This window comes from Lithobates pipiens, unplaced genomic scaffold (genome assembly GCF_037356315.1).
Source record: "Lithobates pipiens isolate NorthernLeopardFrog02 unplaced genomic scaffold, aLitPip1_a1.2 Scaffold_30, whole genome shotgun sequence".
NCBI lineage: Eukaryota > Metazoa > Chordata > Amphibia > Anura > Ranidae > Lithobates > Lithobates pipiens.
In genome coordinates this window covers 172,716,087-172,736,927 of record NW_027507791.1, presented here as the reverse complement: position 1 = coordinate 172,736,927, position 20,841 = coordinate 172,716,087, and the positions used below count along the sequence as shown (strand labels likewise).

The following is a 20,841-nucleotide window of genomic DNA, read 5'->3' as shown; positions in this document are numbered from 1 at the left end:
TTTCACGGTGGGGTTCAGGGTGATGTGCAGTGTTAGTTTTCCGCCACACATGCGTTTTTCTAGGCCAAAAAGTTCAATTTTGGTCTCCTCTGACCAGAGCACCTTCTTCCACATGTTTGCTGTATCCCCCAAATGGCTTTTCGCAAACTGCAAACGGGACTTCTTGTGGCTTTCTTTCAACAATGGCTTTGTTCTTGCCACTCTTCCATAAAGGCGGAGTACACGACTTATAGTTGTCCTGTGGACTCTTTTTACTAATTAGGTGACTTGGTTCCACTAGATTTTAGTTGGGGGTATTAGAATAAAGGGGGCTGAATAAAAATGCATGTCACACTTTTCAGATATTTATTTGTAAAAAATGTTGAAAACCATTTATCATTTTCCTTCCACTTCACAATCATGTGCCACTTTGTGTTGGTCTATCACATAAAATCCCATTAAAATACTTTGACAGATTCCATGGCAGCATACGTTTGGGTTTAGCCCCGTCTCCACTCCTACCTTATAGGACCCCACTCCCATAAATCTTAGCTCCGAAGCCAGCAGTTGTGTTCTTTTTTTGTCCTCCTCTGAAAGACCTGAATGATGGATTGTTCCTATCCTGAATGTATCGTCCGCGATCAAGGCCTGGCAAGCTACAACCAGAGGAAGATGGGTTGTGATACTCCAATAAGGCTTAGCTTTTAGCAGGGTAAGGAGTGGGCAATGGAAGAAGTGCCAGAAGAGCTAAGCCTGGCCATTGGCAGGCAAGTGGCGAGATGGCCAAATAGCCCAGCTAGTAGCGGGTGGCCTATGTTTTGCCCCAAGACCGGTGTGGCATTGCTTTCCCAGACCTGATGGAATCATGGCAGGAGTGGTGAGATAAACCTTTTTCTTATCCATAGCAGCAGTGTTTGTGTTTTGTCCGTTATCTGTCTTCCCTGTTCTTCTTTCCTTGGTGCTAGTGTCCCTGGCTATAGTGGCTGGTTATAGGTATTCCTCTACACCAGGGATCTCCAAAATATGTAGTGATGGACGAACTTCCGACGGGACGTTTCGCGAACGCGAAATGCGAACGGACCCAAACGTTCGCGAAACCGACCGTTCGCCGCGGGCCCCATTGACTTCAATGGGAGGCGAACTTTGCAAACCTTCATGTCGAATTTGCGGCCACGTGGTAATTATTAGGGGGTAAAACGTAGTCCCACCATCTGGACAATGACATAATACATGTATGAGGTGAATTTGGGATCGATAACTACAAGCATTTTTATTTTATTTGGGAAATTGTTCTAACAATTCAGGACTATGGAGCTAATGAAGGCAATGGAGGAGAGGGAAGGTCAGGGACCAGGGTAGGCAAAGAAGAGGGTGCAGGAGATGATCACCAGCAGCGTGACATACCGGAATGACACATGCACCGTGATAGAGGCATCTGACAGCAGCACCGTAATACAGAGCACTGACAGCAGCACCGTGACATACAGCGCTGACAGCAGCACCGTGACATACAGCGCTGACAGCAGCACCGTGACATACAGCGCTGACAGCAGCACCGTGACATACAGCGCTGACAGCAGCACCGTGACATACAGCGCTGACAGCAGCACCGTGACATACAGCGCTGACAGCAGCACCGTGACATACAGCGCTGACAGCAGCACCGTGACATACAGCGCTGACAGCAGCACCGTGACATACAGCGCTGACAGCAGCACCGTGACATACAGCACTGACAGCAGCACCGTAAGCAGCCCCAGGAGGAAGTCAGCACAGCACAGGGATGGTGTGATCCCCTCATAATAAGAACCCCCAGGAGGAAGTCAGCACAGCACAGGGATAGTGTGATCCCTTCATAATAAGAACCCCCAGGAGGAAGTCAGCACAGCACAGGGATATCATAAGCAGCCCCAGTAGAAATATGACACCGCTCAACCTCTTCAAAGAGGAGGGTAGGGGCATATAGTACGGTGTGCTTTTTTGGGTCAAGGAAGTGAGCCAAATGAATTAAGAAGGTCTGTGTGCTTGATTAAAAAAATAGTTTATAGACATATACATGGTCTACTGGTCACATGTGTTGAATTCCTCCGAGATCCATGCCTCATTCATTTTTAGAAATGTGAGGTAGTTAACACTGTGGTGAGCTAGGCGAGTACGCTTATCGGTCACAATCCCCCCTGCTGCGCTGAACGTCCTTTCGGACAGGACACTGGATGAGGGGCAAGCCAACAGTTCGATTGCAAATTGGGCAAGCTCTGGCCAGAGGTCAAGCCTGCCCACCCAGTAGTCTAGGGGTTCATCACTCCTCAGAGCGTCCACATCGGCCGTTAACCCAATGTAGTCGGACACCTGACGGTCTAGGCGTTCCCTGATGCTGGATCCGGATGACACCTGTCGATGGGTCGGCTGAAAGAATGACCTCATATCCGAAGTCACCAACACATCTTCAAACCGGCCTCTTCTTGCAGGCGCTGTTGGATTGGTACCCGCAAATCCTTCTCTGGGAGTGGGAATTGCTCCTCTGCCAGCGCACGCAAAAGCAGAATGCAGCATTTCTCGAAGCAAGGCCTGGAAGTGCTGCATTCTGACAGCCCTCTGCGACGGCGGTAACATTTCCGCCATTTTGTGTTTGTACCGGGGGTCTAAGTACGTTGCCACCCAGTACTGGTCCTTGACCCTCATGCTTTTTATACGGGGGTCCCTATTAAAACACTGGAGCATGAAGGCCCCCATTTGCACTAAAGTGGAAGCGGTGTGGTGGCCTGGCTCCTGCTCATCATCCAGGATAATGTCGTCCTCTTCATTCTCCTCTCCCCATCCTCGCACAACAGGGATCCCAGAAAGGTTTAAAGCATGCTCTTCTTGCTCCTGCTCATCCGCCCCGGCACCATCCTCCTCTGACTCCTCATCAGACTCCTGTTGTTGACTTGTCTCAGATAGAGTAGCCCCCCCTGGGAATTCATCCAGCATTGCGACTTCCTCATCTTCCCGCTCCTGCTCCTCCACAGCCTGATCAATGACACGACGCAATGCACGCTCCAGAAAGAAGGCATAAGGTACCATGTCACTGATGGCGCCATGGCTGCGACTGACCAGTTTGGTGATCTCCTCAAATGGCCGCAGAAGTCTGCATGTGTCGCGCATGAGCAGCCACTGGCGCGGTGAAAAAAAACCCAGCTCCCCAGAACCGTTTCTTTCGCAGAGTTCATACAGGTAGACGTTAACTGCACGTTTCTGCTGGAGCAGCCTATCAAGCATATAGAAGGTTGAGTTCCATCGCGTCGGGCAATCGCAAATAAGACGTCTGACCGGCAGATGGTGTCGCCGCTGAATGTCAGCAAGGCGAGCCATGGCCGTGTAAGATCTTCTGAAATGGGCCGAGATTTTCCTTGCCTGCCGCAAGATGTCCTGGACCCCAGGGTATTTGACAAGGAATCGCTGCACGACCAAGTTTAAGACGTGTGCCATGCACGGCACGTGCGTGATTTTGCCCTGTTTCAATGCGCTAAGCAGATTGGCACCGTTGTCACACACCACTTTACCAACTGTCAAATTGAGCGGTGTTAGCCACTCATCTGCCTGTGAACGCAAAGCTGAAAGGAGTGCCGGGCCAGTGTGGCTCTTTGCTTCCAGGCACAACAGACGCAGCACGGCATGGCAACGTCTCACCTGGCATGTGGAATAGGTTCTGGGGAGCTTGGGCGGTGCAGTGGAAGAGACGCTAGCAGCGGAAAAGGAGGAGGCAGCTGAGGAGGAGAGGGAGGAGGATGGAGTAGGAGGAGGAGAAGAAGAGTCAGGCCTGCATGCAATCCGTGGCGGTAAAACCAAATCTACACGGGTGCCACGGGTTACATGCTTGACGGCCGTCAGAAGGTTCACCCAGTGGGCAGTAAAAGTGATATACCTTCCCTGCCCGTGTTTGCTAGACCACGTGTCTGTGGTCAGATGTATCTTGGCACCGACACTGTGTGCCAGAGATACATTCACTTGCCGCTGAACATGGCCATATAGCTCTGGGATGCCCTTCTCTGAGAAATACTTCCTTCCTGGGACCTTCCATTGTGGTGTTCCAATGGCCACAAATTTGCGAAAGGCCTCCGAGTCCACCAGTTTATATGGCAGTAGTTGGCGGGCTATGAGTTCTGACAAGCCAGCCGCCAACCGTTGGGCAAGAGGGTTATCCGGCATCATCATTTTTTTACGCTCAAACATTAGGCCCACGGAAGCCTGCCTTTTTGCAGAAAAATGTGAGCTTGGCGTGATGGAAGGTGGAGTGGAGGACAATTGTGAGGAGAGAGGAGAAGGAGAAGTAGAAGACGAGGCTGGACGGTGAGAGCCTGCAGTGTGGCTTTGTGTGTTCCGTTGCTCCCACTGGGCTCGGTGATGGCTGCTCATGTGCCTTCTTAAGGCGGTCGTCCCTAGGTGAGTATTGGGCTTACCGCGACTAACGCGTTGACTGCAAAGATTGCAGATGGCAACGCTATTGTCAGCAGCGGACACGTTAAAAAAAGCCCACACTGCGGAGCCATGTGCCGGTGTCCTGGGAGCGCCAGATGTGACCGTACATGGTCGATGACTCGCTCCTGATACATTTGCAGTCTGCTTTGTCCCTGCTGTGCAATGTAAGTCATTGCTGCTTCTCCTCCCTATCTGCTGGTCCATATCTCCCTCTGAACTCCCCTCCTCTTCCTCTCTTGTGGGCACCCACGTGACATCACTAGACACGTCATCATCAACGTCACCTTCCCCACCGCTATAAGTAGAGATCTCGGAGTAGGCAGCAACACCGGGGACCAACCTCCTCCTTGGGCTGATCTGGGTACTGGCGTCAGACTGCTGAGTAGCGCTTGTTGCTACCTCCTCTTCCTGATCCAATACCAAGAGTGGCTGCGCATCAGAAATGTCCTCTTGATATGGATCGGAAAATAATTCCAGTGACTCAAGCGGAAGGTATGTGGTGGTGGTGGTGGTGGTCGTGTTGTTGGTGGTAGTGTCTTTGGGGGTGCACATAGCAGAGAGTGAAGAAGAGGGTGCAGATCGAGAGGATGAGGAGGGTGCAGAAGAGTAAGGCTGAGCGAGCCACTCAACCAAGTCTGGTGCATCCTTTAAAGTAATTGAACGCACCTTCTGCAACTTCCCACTTTGGCTCAAGCCTGTTGCTCCTGCCCTACCCCTACCACCCCTGCGGAAGGGCCTGCCTCTTCCTCTGCATGTCATTTTTTAAATGACCCTGTGACAAAACTCTTAGTCCCTATACCGCTGAAGGACTGCTGCAGTATAGGTGAGCGGTCAGCAGTGGTGCACGTCAACCCTATCTATTGTGGACCGATAGCGGTCCTTACAGAACAGCAGACTGTACCGCACTCAAGCCTATGTACCGTAGCACCCTATACCAAGTTACCAGTCCTTATAAGAACTTTTGTGGAACAAGCAGGTTGTGTGTTAGTGATTAGCAGACTGTACGTCAGTCCCTATACCGCTGAAGGACTGCTGCAGTATAGGGCAGCGGTCAGCAGTGGTGCACGTCAACCCTATCTATTGTGGACCGATAGCGGTCCTTACAGAACAGCAGACTGTACCGCACTCAAGCCTATGTACCGTAGCACCCTATACCAAGTTACCAGTCCTTATAAGAACTTTTGTGGACCAAGCAGGTTGTGTATTAGTGTTTAGCAGACTGTACGTCAGTCCCTATACCGCTGAAGGACTGCTGCAGTATAGGTGAGCGGTCAGCAGTGGTGCACGTCAACCCTATCTATTGTGGACCGATAGCGGTCCTTACAGAACAGCAGACTGTACCGCACTCAAGCCTATGTACCGTAGCACCCTATACCAAGTTACCAGTCCTTATAAGAACTTTTGTGGACCAAGCAGGTTGTGTATTAGTGTTTAGCAGACTGTACGTCAGTCCCTATACCGCTGAAGGACTGCTGCAGTATAGGTGAGCGGTCAGCAGTGGTGCACGTCAACCCTATCTATTGTGGACCGATAGCGGTCCTTACAGAACAGCAGACTGTACCGCACTCAAGCCTATGTACCGTAGCACCCTATACCAAGTTACCAGTCCTTATAAGAACTTTTGTGGAACAAGCAGGTTGTGTGTTAGTGATTAGCAGACTGTACGTCAGTCCCTATACCGCTGAAGGACTGCTGCAGTATAGGGCAGCGGTCAGCAGTGGTGCACGTCAACCCTATCTATTGTGGACCGATAGCGGTCCTTACAGAACAGCAGACTGTACCGCACTCAAGCCTATGTACCGTAGCACCCTATACCAAGTTACCAGTCCTTATAAGAACTTTTGTGGACCAAGCAGGTTGTGTATTAGTGTTTAGCAGACTGTACGTCAGTCCCTATACCGCTGAAGGACTGCTGCAGTATAGGTGAGCGGTCAGCAGTGGTGCACGTCAACCCTATCTATTGTGGACCGATAGCGGTCCTTACAGAACAGCAGACTGTACCGCACTCAAGCCTATGTACCGTAGCACCCTATACCAAGTTACCAGTCCTTATAAGAACTTTTGTGGACCAAGCAGGTTGTGTATTAGTGTTTAGCAGACTGTACGTCAGTCCCTATACCGCTGAAGGACTGCTGCAGTATAGGTGAGCGGTCAGCAGTGGTGCACGTCAACCCTATCTATTGTGGACCGATAGCGGTCCTTACAGAACAGCAGACTGTACCGCACTCAAGCCTATGTACCGTAGCACCCTATACCAAGTTACCAGTCCTTATAAGAACTTTTGTGGACCAAGCAGGTTGTGTATTAGTGTTTAGCAGACTGTACGTCAGTCCCTATACCGCTGAAGGACTGCTGCAGTATAGGTGAGCGGTCAGCAGTGGTGCACGTCAACCCTATCTATTGTGGACCGATAGCGGTCCTTACAGAACAGCAGACTGTACCGCACTCAAGCCTATGTACCGTAGCACCCTATACCAAGTTACCAGTCCTTATAAGAACTTTTGTGGACCAAGCAGGTTGTGTATTAGTGTTTAGCAGACTGTACGTCAGTCCCTATACCGCTGAAGGACTGCTGCAGTATAGGTGAGCGGTCAGCAGTGGTGCACGTCAACCCTATCTATTGTGGACCGATAGCGGTCCTTACAGAACAGCAGACTGTACCGCACTCAAGCCTATGTACCGTAGCACCCTATACCAAGTTACCAGTCCTTATAAGAACTTTTGTGGACCAAGCAGGTTGTGTATTAGTGTTTAGCAGACTGTACGTCAGTCCCTATACCGCTGAAGGACTGCTGCAGTATAGGTGAGCGGTCAGCAGTGGTGCACGTCAACCCTATCTATTGTGGACCGATAGCGGTCCTTACAGAACAGCAGACTGTACCGCACTCAAGCCTATGTACCGTAGCACCCTATACCAAGTTACCAGTCCTTATAAGAACTTTTGTGGACCAAGCAGGTTGTGTATTAGTGTTTAGCAGACTGTACGTCAGTCCCTATACCGCTGAAGGACTGCTGCAGTATAGGTGAGCGGTCAGCAGTGGTGCACGTCAACCCTATCTATTGTGGACCGATAGCGGTCCTTACAGAACAGCAGACTGTACCGCACTCAAGCCTATGTACCGTAGCACCCTATACCAAGTTACCAGTCCTTATAAGAACTTTTGTGGACCAAGCAGGTTGTGTATTAGTGTTTAGCAGACTGTACGTCAGTCCCTATACCGCTGAAGGACTGCTGCAGTATAGGGCAGCGGTCAGCAGTGGTGCACGTCAACCCTATCTATTGTGGACCGATAGCGGTCCTTACAGAACAGCAGACTGTACCGCACTCAAGCCTATGTACCGTAGCACCCTATACCAAGTTACCAGTCCTTATAAGAACTTTTGTGGAACAAGCAGGTTGTGTGTTAGTGATTAGCAGACTGTACGTCAGTCCCTATACCGCTGAAGGACTGCTGCAGTATAGGGCAGCGGTCAGCAGTGGTGCACGTCAACCCTATCTATTGTGGACCGATAGCGGTCCTTACAGAACAGCAGACTGTACCGCACTCAAGCCTATGTACCGTAGCACCCTATACCAAGTTACCAGTCCTTATAATAACTTTTGTGGAACAAGCAGGTTGTGTGTTAGTGATTAGCAGACTGTACGTCAGTCCCTATACCGCTGAAGGACTGCTGCAGTATAGGGCAGCGGTCAGCAGTGGTGCACGTCAACCCTATCTATTGTGGACCGATAGCGGTCCTTACAGAACAGCAGACTGTACCGCACTCAAGCCTATGTACCGTAGCACCCTATACCAAGTTACCAGTCCTTATAAGAACTTTTGTGGAACAAGTGAGTTGTGAATGTTTAGCAGACTGCAGCAGAAGGGCAGCAGTCAAGTATAATATCCTTTCTATATTTGGAAGAAAGAATATTATACATGTACAAGCCTATTACTGTACCACTGATACCAGTCCTGAAAAGAACCTTTGTGGAACTAATAATAACAGCAAGTCTTTAAAATTACCCTCACTGCCTGACAACACTGCTTCCTTCCTGTCCCTATACAAATTGGCAAAAAAAGAGAACGATTAGTGGTTACTGGAACAGCTCTTTTGTGGACCTTGATAGTAACAGCTAATGATGATGATGATGATGATGATGATGAAAGACTAATCTGGCTGTCCCTGTAGCATACACCGTCCTTTCCCTTTCTCTAAACTAACAAAAGACACTCAGGCTGCTGCAAGAATCAGCAGCACAGCAAACCTATCAACACCTAACACCTATACCAGTCCTGAAAAGAACTTTTGTGTACCAAATAGCTAGTGGTTTATCTCTCCCTACTCCACACAGGAACCTGTCCCTATCTTAACAGAAGAAAGAATGTAAAATGGCCACCGGATCGGGTGTATTTATAGGTTAGGGGGAATGTACAAGTGTCCATGTGCTGTCATGTCTCAATTGGCTGTCCTGTATCACATGATAAACGTGTCACCAAAGGTTAAAGTTCTTGTATACATTAAACACGTAAGTCCGCCGCGGCGAACGACGGAAAAAGGCGTTCGAACGTGCGGACCGCGAATGTCGGAAATTCGCCGCGAAACGACCGCCGGGCGAACCGTTCGGCCATCACTAAAAATATGTCCCTCCAGCTGTCACGAAACTACATGTCCCATGATACATTGTAAAACTCTGACATTCACAGACATGACTAGGCATGATGGCAATTGTAGTTCCTGAGAAACTGAAGGGCCATAGTTTGGAGCCCCCTGAACTACACCATTACCTAGACGATTTTCTTCTACTGTCCCAAGACAGGGAAAGACTATTAGATCACAGGGGTCAAGTCATCTCCACTCTCCAAGAGTTTGGATGGATCTTGAACATGGAGAAGAGTCACTTAGAGCCCGCACAGTCCCATATGTTTCTCTGGGCTCAGTTTGACACAGTGAGGGGAACCATCTCTCTGCCTAAGGAAAAAGTCCTGGTGGTCTGAGACAGAATAAGTCTGCCTCTCTGTCCAACTAATCTCCATGTCCGGCAGTGTCACGGCACCCATGGTGAAATGGGCGCTATGGAGAATGCGGCACTTCCAGAGAGGCTTCCTCCAACAATGGAGGTCAGAGAGTACATAACGGCATCAACAAGAGAGTGCCTTCCCTGTTAGCTTTAATGGAGGAATCTACTCAATTGTCACTCCATTGCCCCTGTTTCATGGGTCACAATAACGTCAGACGACAGCAATGTAGGTTGGGGCGCCCACTGTGTAACGGAAATAGCACAGGGCAGATGGGACTTCACTTCCTGAGGGATAGTTTCTAACATTCTGAAACTCTGGGCATTACAGGCCTTCCGTCACCTAACATCAGGGTCTTCAGTGATGATCAGATTAGACAACACAACAGCAGTGGCCTATGTAAGAAAATGGGGGAACACACAGCCTGTCCTTGCTATGGGAGGTAGAGCCAACCATGACCTGGCTCAGAAGACTCTGTCCAACACATCAACAATCTATGTCCCATGAAGTCCAGAATGTTCAAGCAGATTTCAGCTCTCAAGTCTGGCTGTACAACGAATGGGCTCTCCACATGGAGGTCTTGGAGTAGGTCCTGACCCACTCCAGATTACTCCAGAGGTCTCCATGCAACAACAAACTAGTAAAATATTACTTGAGATTCTGAGACCCTCAGGCCTATGGGGTGTACACCTTCACGGATCAATGGAAGTTTCATAGGGCCTATGCCTTCCCTCCGATGCCAGTTATTTTCCAGTTCATACAGAGACTCAGGATAATAGAGGTGGAGGTAACGGTGATAGTCCCATATTGGCCCAACAGACCATGGTTTTCCCTATTAAGGCTGCTCAGTTACGGGGATCCTATCCCCCTGCCTCTCAGACCAACAAAACAGCGTAATCCATAATGCATAATCCGTAATGCAGCGTAATCCATAAAAACATATAGTACACTTACATGTTAAAATCTTGACGATCAGCATAGATGGCAGATGAAAAACACCACATGATTGTACGTAGTGTGATGGATGAACAAACTGCAAGGCTGAGTCTGTCCTATCCCTCTAGCCGGCATCAGGGAGGGTGCCTTCAGCATTATCCCTTAATCCAGACAAACACAAAGGGGCTGCCATGAGGTAGACTGCGATTGTGCAGGACACAGAAATTCAGGGCTTTCTGCCATCTGCCATGATCTTATCTCCCTGATGCTGGCTAGAGGGATAGGACAGACTCATCCTTGCAGTTTCTTCAATCCTGTGGTGTCTTTCATCTGCCATCTATGCTGATCATCAATATTTTAACATGTAAGTGTACTATTTGTTTTTATGGATTAAATTGCTTCATCTTTCTAATGCGTATCCCGCGCTGATAACAGTAATTAGGGACGCTCTGCAAAAAATAATTTCTAAACCAGCTAATTCACCATAACTGTGGCAAAAATGCTTAAAACAACATAATAATCACCAGAGTACAAATATGCACATATATGATGACAGTGATTACAATGAGAAAATAGTGAACATTGGTGGACCACCAAAAATAATTATAATAATTAACAATGTAAAGTCCCAATGACGTGTCTCTACAAAGATAAATTCTGCAGATCCAAAATGTGGAAACAGATATTAATCGTGATATAGCAGCAAATCGGAAAAAAGGCTTGTGACTCCCTCCACCATATATGCAGCAATACACCAGTTGTGAAGATGCAAATCCAAACTGCTTACCAGATCCGTTTGACCACTTTAATTAAAAAGTAAGTATCCCGCGCTGACATTTCTTTGTTGTTTAAGCTCCTTGGATCTTCCAGGATCTTTATATGGCAAGCAGGACCCTTGTATGTTGGAATGAACATTTGTCCTCACCATGCTGATACACATAGACTGTTGTGCTAGACCTTGTAGTGCACTTTACTGGTGTATGTTTTTTTTTTTATATACTGTCTCTCAGACCAGATGTCTCAGGACACTGCCCTACATGCATGCCCAGCTCACCTGCATTTGAGGGCCTGGTTCTTGAGAGGGTAAGGCTAGAGGCTCGAGGCTTTAGGCTGTCCAGAGTCATCCCTACACTTACAGTATATGCGTTCCAGATTTCAGGCTGTAATTGACTGCAAAGGATTTGCAACAAAGTATTAAAAAGTGAAAGTTGGATGATTATTAATCTGTCCCATTACTTTTGGTCCCTTAAAAAGTGAGAGGTACATATACAAACTGTTGTAATTCCTACACTGTTCACCTGATTTGGATGTAAATACCCTCAAATTAAAGCTGAAAGTCTGCAGTTAAAGCACGTCTTGTTTGTTTAATTTCAAATCCATTGTGGTGGTTATAGAGCCAAAAAGATTAGAATTGTGTCAATGTACCAATATTTATGGACATGACTGTATAAACGCTAGGAGGAAGAGCACTAACAGAGCCTATGAAAGAACATGGTCAAAATTCATGGACCATATGTCCACCAGAGCTAGATTCAGTAGTGTCCCAGCAGTCCAAGACATCCAAGGCTTCTTACAGTCAGGCCTAGGCCCTGTTGGTCAGTTCTCTTCGGGTGCAGGTGTTGGCGCTATCAGCATTCACTGGAGTATCATGGGCCTTTTCATATGCTTGTCCTTCAGTTTTTCAAAGGGGTAGTGAGACTCAGGCCCCAGAGGAAGCCAACATTTCCCAAGTGGGATCTCCCGTTGGTCCTTAACTTCTTTCAGAACCTGGCAAGCCGTTCTCGAACAAAGAACTTGCTCTCCGTGCTCTGGGCTCGAAGGAGCCTTTTTCTAACCTTCTTCCCAGACAGAGTGGTCCTAATTCTTATACTAGGGCCAAACCAGTGCATTCCATGAAAATCAGGAGATTGTTCTCCCCACTTTCAGATCAGCCGAAAAATTCTGACGTTCATCCATTTAATGTGGGAGTTACCTTGAAACAATATCTGAAGGCCACGGCTCCCTTTCGCCACTCCAAAAACCTATTCGTACTCTTCCAATGCGAAAAACAAGTGAGGCATGCCTGATCTAGATCCATTGCTGCATGGATCGTTCAGTCCATTCACTGGGCCTATAAAGTGAAGTGCTTGGTACTTCCGGATGCACTGACTGCAAACTTGACGAGAAGCGTCTCAACATCTTGGGCAGCCTCATGGCACGTCACCCTGAAGTGATCTGCAAGGTGGCCTCCTGGTCTTCAATCAACATATTTATAACCCATTATTGTGTTGAACCAGCTGCTTTATCTTCTGTCAATTTTGGTTTACAAATCTTGTCGGTTGAAGGTGTCAATTAAACTTTTTTCTGGGCTCAACATCTGCCCATCTGGGTGTGTAGGATGAGTTATTTCCCAAATGTATGCTGCCTTGGAGTCTGTCAGGAAAACTGAAAATTGTCTGTCAAATACTTACTGTAATTTTGACACACAGCAGCACTGTTTTTAAAAACAAAGAAGAGGAGAGAGAAGGTGCACACAGGTATTCTACACACAAATGTAAGTTGATTCCTGGGGTTATGTATGCTCCCATGCTGCATGTTACATCCTAAACATGAGTATATCATGCAACATGGGAAGAAAGGAGAACTTATCATTTAACAGGGCTCGAAAGAGTGATGAAGTTTTATTTCAACAAAGCACAAGCTCACCTGCCTGAGGAAGACAAGCTTGTGCCTCATCGTCAAAAATGAAAACGTTATCACTATGTCTTCACCTTTCAAGCCCTGTGAGTGCCACCTTATCTTTTGGATATGTTCTTCATGTGGATATGTTGGATATGTACTTCATGCTTTGCTTAGATCTTCTCTTGGATATGTGTGCAGTGGCAACTGTTGGACATTATTATATACACACTATATATAAGAAGGCCAGTATGGTGGCCTGAATTTATGGGAGGGGCCCGGAGGGGTATTTAATCAGCCCGTTCGGCTGTGTTCCTTGACGGTTCCTGTGCGAGATATCTGTTACATCAGAGATCTAGGGCCGACTATTCGAGATTATACGTTGTGAGTTCAGTGTTCGTTAATCCCGTGTTCCCGTGTTCCCGTGAGTTCCCGTGTTCGTTAATCCCGTCTCCGTGAGTCCGTGTTTCGAGTCTGTCTTGTCTTCGTGAGCGTTCGTGTGTTGTCGTTGTCCGAGTGTCGCAATACTCGAAATTGCCGTTGTCGTACAACGCATCTGGTCCGGCATCTGGTCCGCTCCTATTTCTCATTTCATGTTTTACTATGTCACTAAACTGCGATAGTCTGAATTCGCGAACCACTCACTAACATTTCACAAACGTATTTCGATCATGTCGTACGCATTCGTTACCGCAAAAATCGGCTGCTCCTTAGCTTCTCGAAAGAAGTCGTTGTCACTCGTTCGTGACACATCGGTTATGCCACATTAGGCATTTATTTCAGACATTTCATTCATTCGGAATAGTCACTAGTCATTTCTAAACATTCCAAATCGTTCCAAATCGTTCGAATCATTTCTAAAAATTACAGGCGGTTGTTCATCATGTCAGAATGTTCTAATCAGTCCGGATCATTTCAAATCATTTCGAAATCATTTCATTCATTTCTGTCACGAATCGCGCTCCGATTCGAATCTAGTCGCATCTTCGATGCACCGATTCGCTTCGGTGTGCCCCAGTTTTTCGGCCTCATTTCAGTACATGCTCCAGAGACTGTTTCGTGCTCAGTCGTAAGGTTACGGCATGGCGATCCGGGCCACTGCCATGGCGGACTCACTCATTTCACTGTCACGTTCTGCACCCCGGTTCTAATCCAGTTGTTTTGCAATGTTCCGATTCCAGCCGGGGGCCTTGCCTTGTCACTCACAGGTTCAGGCGCAGTCTCGGATTCTTGTCTTTGTCATGGCATATCATTTCTTGTCACGTATTACGCTCCATTACGAATCCAGTCGCATTTCAGGAATGCACCGATTCACCCCGGTGCGCCGAGTTGTTTGGCCTCATTTCTGTACATGCTCCAGAGACGGATTCTTTGTCGAATCATTGGTCCGGTCGCTGATTCTTGTCTCTGTCATGGCATATCATTTCTGGTCACTTATTACGCTCCGATTCGAATCCTGTGGCATTTTTCAGATTCGTTCTGGTGTGCCCAGCTGTTTGGCCTCATTTCGGTACATGCTCCAGAGACAGGATTGTCAAATCATGGGCGCACCCTCTGATTCTTGTCTTAGTCATGGGTATCATTTCGTTTCACCTATCACGCTCCGACATGAATAGTCACATCTGTGCACTAAATTCGTCTCGGCGTGCCCCAGGACAGGCCTCATTCCAGTACATGCTCCAGAGTCTGTTTCGTGCTCAGTCCTAAGGTTACGGCATGGCGATCCGGGCCACTGCCATGGCGGACTCACTCATTTCACTGTCATGTTCTGCACCCCGGTTCTAATCCAGTTGTTTTGCAATGTTCCGATTCCAGCCGGGGGCCTTGCTCATTGGCCTCATTTCACTAATTGCCTCATTTCAGTACATGCTCCAGAGTCCGGTTTGCTGTCAGTTGCGTCTGTAACACGGCCGAGTCGTGCCTCTGTCATGGCAGATGTTTTCATTTTTGTTTGTTTGTCTCATTTCATTTCATTTCAAAACTCACCACCTCACTGAAGTCACTATTTTAGCTAGTTGTCTGTAAACAGGTGTAGAACTCTCAACAAGTTTTGCCTTCATGTTCTTGGGTCAGTCGAGTTTCAGTAGGTCCACCCTGCACCTGTTCGGACGGTGCCTCCTTAGGTAAGAAAAAAAAATGGAGAAGGCGCACGTAAGCAGGAGTGCCCCCTTTTTAATTAGGTATGTATACCATCTGAGATCACCAGCGAGTCTTGTAATCCATGTCACCCTAAATAGGTTCCGCTCAGAGAGAATCCAAACCCGAGGACAAGTTGGCTCGCCCAGGCTTGGACTACACCACCATGTCCCTGGCCGGCAGTGAGGATCTCACGGCCCTGTTGTCCCCATCTCCAGTTTCAGAGAATGGCAGCCTGCGGTCCCCCAGAGCATGGGCCATTCCTAGACTGACATCAGAGTTGAGGCGTAGAGGTGTACCCTTTCCTGCGACAGCCAGGAAGGCCGAGCTCTTCAAGCTCCTCTTCCCTCCTCCAGCCATGGCAGGATCCAGTACCCAGCAGGCCTCCCTGGATTCTATTGCCTCCTCTATTACGCAACTCCATACCCTGGTGTCTTCCCTGGCTACCTCAGTTTCTGAGGTCCAGAATAGGGTGGCCCTCCTGGAGACTCGCCCGTCCGTTTCTTCTCCCGAACCAGCAGCCCAGGCAGTGGCTATTCCTCTCCCAGGTACCACAGGGAGCAGTACTGTGGTGTACCCTTCTCATCTGGTCCCGGCCAACGTCAGGAAGGACATCCTAGAGGGCAAGGATGTCAATCTCGCTTCCCTGCTCATCTCCGTCCATGATCTTGCGGAGAACAAGGCGTATATGTGGGGGGATGTGTCAGTGGTCCTCAAGGCCAAAGATCCCAGGCTGGACAGGAAACTTTCACTCACAGAATTTACATTGGCCTTTGGCATGTTGAGTGATGTCATCTGCTCAGCCTCCCCCAGCAGGAGCTGGATCGGTACCTCCACACTGTCGTAGACCTACAAATATGGGGGTTTTGGTTTCTATGACTACCACCGTTTCTCTGCTAAAGCGGCTGCCAGGCTTCTGAAATTTCAGACGCCTACTGACTGGAGCGTCATGGACACTGAGCTGTTCTGTCACCCCTTTGCAGGCCTACGTTCTCCCCTCTGCGCAATTTGCCAGTCGGCCACCCACACCGCCACCTGGTGCGCTAACTCGATAGCAGCTCGCCCCTCAGAAAACCCTTCTACCTTGGGTACTGCTCAGGGCCAACAGGCCCCCGCACGCCTGCCTCAGCTAGACAAATTTGGGTGCCCGGTCAAGACCATAGGAGGAGCAGCAATCTGCAATAATTATAACTACGGCTCATGTAACTTTAGCCAATGCCGGCTGCTCCATATTTGCACCCTGTGCCAAAGGGCTCACCCCAGGCTCATGTGCGAGGTTAAACAGCTCAAGAAGTCGTGACTAAGCCAGGTCAACGTCTCGTGGCTCAGCTTCTACCTTGCTTCACACCCCACTCCCTCGCTATCCATCTACCTCGTTCAAGGCTTCACCCAAGGCTTCCACACAGGTCTCATCTCTCTCCCTCATGTCACATATGAGTGCCGGAACCTACGGTCAGCGGCCATCGACGAACAGGCCATAGATCAGCTCCTGCAAGCCGAGTTAGATTGGGACTTTATGATAGGCCCTTTCACCCAGCCCCCCTTCAACACCTGGAGAGTCAGCCCTATTGTGCTTGTCAAGGGCAAGTTTTCAAATAAATTGAGATTGGTGTATGACTTGTCAGTGCCTCGTTCCTCTCCTATCCCCAGTCTAAATTCTCTCATCCCCTCCGAGGAGTTCTCTCTTAAATATGCCTCCGTAGACATGGCCATCCAGGCCATACTCAAGACAGGCACGGGCACCTGGCTCTCCAAGGCCGATATCTCGGATGCCTTCAAGCTCCTTCCCATCCACTCATCTCTTTGGTGCTGGCATGGCATCAAGTGGAGGGAGCTGTATTATTTTGCTACCAAGCTGACCTTCGGGTCTAAAAGCAGCCCTTGGCTCTTTGACACGTTTGCACAGTCACTTACGTGGATCCTTCTACACGAAGCCCGGTGTCAAGAAGTCATACACTACCTGGACGACTTCCTGTTGATTGAGCCACCCGGCTCACCTCCGGGGGACCTGGATAAGTTGAGGGTGGTATTCAGGAACCTCAATGTGCCTATTGCAGAACACAAGGTGGATGGTCCAGCGCAGTCCATCACCTTTCTCGGGGTCAATTTGGACACCAACACCATGCAGGCCAGCCTCCCCCCGGATAAACTGGCCCGCATCAGGGCGGTCCTGAGGGACTTCACCCGCTCCAGAGCGTGCACCAAGAAACAACTGCAATCCCTTCTCGGCATGCTGAACTTTGCCATGCGTATCATCCCCCAGGGTCGCTACTTTGTGTCCCGCCTTCCGGTGTTACTGTCCCACACGCAGGATCCGGAGCAGGTCCTCAGCCTCGATTCCGCGGCGATAGCGGACCTCTCTATGTGGGAGGAATTTCTGTCATCCTGGAATGGCGTATCCCTGTTCAATTCCTCAGTATCTTCCCTTTCACCCCAGGTGGTGACCGACGCTGCTGCCTCCACAGGCTTCGCGGCAATTTTTGGCCACCTCTGGCTCGCAGATCTCTGGCCTCCCCAGATACTGGCTATACCCGGCTTCTCCCAAACGTCCTCCCTTTTTGAGTTGTACCCCTGGTCGGGCCAAACCGTGGCCTTTTTGACAGATAACTTGGCCACTGCAGAAATCCTTAATAAAGGCAGGTCCAGGTCTCCAGTGGTGATGTCCTTCCTGCGTCGGCTGGTTCAGCTCTCTTTACTATTTCAGTTCAATGTCTACTGCTCCTTTATCCCCGGTAAACGCAATCTGGAAGCAGATGCCCTCTCTCGCTTTAATTTTGTCTCGTTTTTTGAACAGGTGCCCGAAGCCGAACCGATGTCAGCAGCTATCCCGGCCTGGTCTCAACTGACCCTGGACTAGCCCCACACCTTCTAGCAGCAACTCAGCTCATCAACCTCTCCCTCTCACGCAACACCCTCAAGGCCTACCAAATGGCCTGGAGGGCCTTCAACCGTTTCATGACACGCCACGGTACAAAGACATCCCATGTCAAACAAGTCCTGGTCTTTATCTCTTACTGCCACTCGGAACTCGCATTATACCACAATACAATCCGGCTGTATCTAGCCGGCGTCCAACATTTCACGTCCCTCCAGGACCCTACTGAACCCTTGTTGTTTTCTTACCATGCCGTACGGGCTGTCTTGCGTGGCGTCCAGAGGCGCCAGCCAGTGATCAGCACCAAACGCCTGCCTATTACAGGAGATATCTTCAGGAGCATGTCAGATATCCTGGCCACGTCACCCTTCGGTCTACATCCTAGCATGGTCTTACAAGCAGCCATACTTCTGGCCTTCTACGGCTTCTTACAGCCAGGAGAGTTCACCTGTAACAACCCCGCAGAATGCATGCTTCGCAAACGCCACCTGGTCCGTTACGAAGACCACTTCATCTTACATCTAGCAGTCTCCAAAACACAACAGGCCGGCTCTGGTACAGACATCCATTATTAGAAGACCAACAACAGCTGGCATCCAGTCTCCACTCTCAACTGCCTGTTGTCCCTTCTGGCCGATCAACCAGACGCTAGTCCACTCCTGCCGTTCCATACCAAGCCCCTAAACGCTGCTCGGTTCATGAAACATGTTAGGATACTACTACGTATCCTTCAGCTCAACCCTGCTCAGTACTCCGGACACTTGTTCCGTATCGGGGCAGCCTCAACAGCCTCCCACCAAGGGGTCCCGGACCACGTAATCAGGAAACTGGGCAGATGGAAGTCCACCTGCTTTGCCCACTGAAGGACATTGTGTACTCTACAAACTATTATTAACTTGTCTCTTCCCATAGTTATCTAGTTTATAAAACCCTACTAGGCACACTGATATAAAGTTACTTATGAAAACACACACATTGCTGCTAGTAAAACACTATCTTATTTATTTCCCAATAAATTAGGAAAGCTAACATAAAGTATTAAAAAGACATTACAATATCACAAAGCTTACAATCAGAACATATAATACAAGAATATGAAAGATACTTATCACACGGCCCTCCATGAGGCTTTGCTGCATTGGCTAGGCTCAGACCAGGAGAGGGCCCTCACCATGAGGTTTAGGCCGGAGCCATCACCTAGAGTAGGCCGAATCATCAGGTCAGCAGAAGCACATGGCAGGCTCTTGCAGCAAACAGAGAGAGAGCCTTGTCTGTGTGTGAGCCTTTTCATTCAATCATACACGCCCACTCGTAGCCACCCCCATTTGCCTTCCATCCAATAGATTTGGCCAAGAGGTAATCCTTCACATGTATGCCCATTCTTCAGGAAGCATGCTGTATTGTCCACTATGATCAGTGTCTCTTTTAACGATGAGCCGTCTAGCTAGCTCTTATTCCCTTTGAAGCCTGCAATCACACATATCACAGCAGGTGGGTCTGAGCCAAGCTATTGTTCTTCTGATTACAAAGCTTTCATGTGCTTCATTCAACTGAGGTTAAGTGGCTATCTCAATCATGAACAAAGACCAGAAGTATTATATGAATTCAATGCAACGTACGCCGCTTTGCGCCTGAAAGGCGCATACCACCCTTCTTCAGACACGGCTCCTATAAAACAGTCCATAACTGTCTTAACGTGTGTGGCTCCCCAACCTGTGTTTCCGAACCAGTACCTATGGAACAGTCCTTAGCTGTGTAACGTGTTGTGGTTTTCAACATGTGCTTCAGAAATAGCTCCCGTGGAAAAGTTCATAATGGTCTTACCGTGTTGTGTTTTTCAACATGTGCAGAAACAGGTCCTATGGAGCAGTCCATAATTGTTTTACCGTGTGGTGCTTCATAACACGTGCCGCTTTGCATCTGAGTGACACACCACCATCATTCTTCAGCGACAGCTTCCATGTCACCATTCTGGATCTTCGGTATCCTCAGGACGGCAGTACAGGCAAGGGGTGTCCATTCATTCACCATTCACCAGCACACATTCAGAGTAACATCTTAACCAGCTTTCAAATACCGAGTCTTGAGGAGGGCCTTTCTTGCCCATAGTACTAGCCTACAATACCCATAGGTCACACTCTACCACAAAAATAAATCAACTTATTACCATAATATATACATATATATATTTATTACGCACCCCGCTCCCAACCTCCTATAACCCTTTACTGTAAATATGGGTCGGGATTCGGCAGGCTTGCTCACAACGGTATTGCAGGGCTCTGACTTGACCGCAAATTCTCTAACTTGTACACAGTGACCTTACCGTCAAATCGTCCCTCAACTTGCATAGAGAAATGGGAGACCCTTCTAGATAAATATTGCTTAACTACACATATAAATTTACAACAATGACCAAACCCACACAATTCCACCCCGGTGCCTGGATTTCAGAGATCATGCCCATGGTATACCATGCACCTCTACCTATGGTTAGGTTCAAGGAACCCTCTAGTTCCATGACTAACACTACACCGGTATTCTTTAGGACAAAGAAACAAACTCGCCTACGTCCCAAATAATACCCGGGTGCTTCCTTCCCAGCAATGATCTCTCCATCCAGAACACAGAGAGAAATAACTTCCCAACATTATTCGTTCATCCACATGTATTGAGCTGGCATAAAAAGGACATCATGGTCATGCTTCCGACAGAGGGAAATAACAACCTGCCTCCAGCTTCCATCTTCTCTGATCTCATGTGTGATGTAGCCTCAAATGCAACAAGATAGAATCACCA

At 48.6% G+C, this 20,841-nt stretch overlaps 1 protein-coding gene across 2 annotated transcripts in view; it reads left to right on the top strand.

Moving 5' to 3' along the window:
• Positions 1–20,841, top strand: part of LOC143943350 (uncharacterized) — a 649,830-nt gene that overhangs the window by 601,019 nt on the left and 27,970 nt on the right. The window lies entirely within an intron of this gene.